Source organism: Sinocyclocheilus anshuiensis, unplaced genomic scaffold (assembly GCF_001515605.1).
Source record: "Sinocyclocheilus anshuiensis isolate Anshui unplaced genomic scaffold, SAMN03320099.WGS_v1.1 scaffold6182, whole genome shotgun sequence".
Taxonomy (NCBI): Eukaryota; Metazoa; Chordata; class Actinopteri; order Cypriniformes; family Cyprinidae; genus Sinocyclocheilus; species Sinocyclocheilus anshuiensis.
This window is the reverse complement of record NW_015557407.1, coordinates 2,298-4,099: the sequence shown is the minus strand read 5'-3', so window position 1 is coordinate 4,099 and position 1,802 is coordinate 2,298. Positions and strand designations below refer to the sequence as shown.

Genomic DNA, 1,802 nt, shown 5'->3' with positions numbered 1-1,802 from the left:
ATCAAGAGTCTTCATACAGATGTATAAATTTCAACGTTTATTTAATAAATGGGCAAAGTGGCAAATTTAAAACATATATCAGATGTGTAGAGGTTCATTAGTCAGTCACATCCATTAAGTTAAGAAACATCAAATAGTTAATAAAAAACAAAATCATCAAATTTACCTAGACATGAACAAATATGACAGGTAGATTTGACAGTTGTGTAGCATCCATGAATGATGTTCCTCGTTGTCCCATCAGCGAAATGTCCAAATGTACCTTTTTGAAGATGTTTTTCAGCTTGATAGGATGACATTTTTCCAGGTCCCTTGCAGCCTTGTGGTGATGGTGGAATCAAATGAAGTAGGAGACCAATTGATGCAATATCGCTGTCCCATTCTAAATAACAGATATGACAACTTTAGCAAAAAAATGCATGAACACAGAATATAGATAAAGCATTAATATAGATAATCTTATTCTGAAATATAGTCTAACCTTAGACATCGGTTTCATCCTCCTTTACAGCTGATTCCGAGGTCAATTGGGTCCTTGAAGGTCTTGGGAGAAGCCAGGAACTTGGCTTCTTGAAAAGAAAAAAAAGAAAAAACAATAAATGACAACAATATCTCTCTCAGGAACCATTCTGCTAAGTTGATTGTGTAGTCACACAGTGGCTCTGTTCACACCTGGCATTAGCACGCATCTTGGGTGACGCATATGGCCACATTCTTTTATTACAGGCTTAGTTCAAAAATGAAAATTTCATCAGTTTACTCAGCCAAGACTTTTGTTATCTTTGAAACACAATTGAAAATATTAGAATATACGATTTCTGTCCCTTGAATGACGGTCCACGCAACTACCACTTTGAAATTTCATAAAGAGATCTAATCCATAAAGAGAACTAATCCATACGTATCGTGGTTTAGTCCAAATTTTCTGTTTATGTTCCCTGATCAATGTTTAAATGTGTAAAAAAAATCTGTTCATTGTAAAGCGATCGAGTGTCTTCAGAAAATTTGGACTAAACCACTCGTCGATGGAAGGAAATTTTCTCATTTCAAATATCTTCATTTCTGTTTTGAAAATGAATGCAAGTCTTGCAGGTTTGGAATGACAGAGAGTAAGAAATAATGAACATTTTTCATTTTTGGGTCAACTAAACATGAATCTTTTTGCAGTTTGATATCTTAAATTAATAATTAGTAAATTCCAGGTGTGAACATAAGCTGATATTGTGTGCCTGCCCAGTTCAACTTTAATTTTTCATATTCATTTGTGCGTTTTAAATTTGTACTGCACATAGAATAACATATACTGTAAATGACACACTCACAATTCTGGCTTCATCTTCAGCATTCTTCTCCTTTCTTGAAGGGCTTCCATCACTCACACTCAGTGTCATCAGACTCCCAGTTTGCAATCTTATGAGAGGAGCTTCCTTCACTTGACACTGCAGAAGTCTGGGCCAATTCTATTGAAAAAGGATAAAAAACAAAAACACTTATTTCAGTAATTTAAATTTACATTAGGACTGTAAATATGGTAAAATAATTGTGATTACCCCTAATTTTGAGTGTGCTGAGAACTGTCTATAATACGGGTGTCAAATCCTAAACTTATTATTATATTTTTACATCACTCTAGGGTCAATTAAATGAAACATTGTGCAATATTCACACGGTGGCCTGAAACAATTTAAGTATTTATTTAATCTTATTTTTAAATACATTTGTATAATTTTAATGAGTAATATGAGTAATAAGGCATCTTAAAATGAACTGTACTACATTAGAATAAACTAACACGTGTTAAG

General features: G+C 33.4%; 1 long non-coding RNA gene across 2 annotated transcripts; it reads right to left on the bottom strand.

Moving 5' to 3' along the window:
- Window positions 1-364: 364 nt before the first annotated feature.
- Window positions 365-1,464, bottom strand: LOC107679221 (uncharacterized). 2 transcript variants are annotated; one of them, XR_001633025.1, is made up of 3 exons: window positions 1,323-1,464; window positions 482-569; window positions 365-382 (listed from the first exon to the last, which is right to left on the bottom strand). It is a non-coding gene; the product is annotated as an uncharacterized LOC107679221 (long non-coding RNA). The 2 variants fall into 2 exon arrangements; XR_001633024.1 differs by lacking the exon at window positions 1,323-1,464 and having other exon boundaries at window positions 482-759.
- Between the last annotated feature and the right edge of the window lie 338 nt (window positions 1,465-1,802).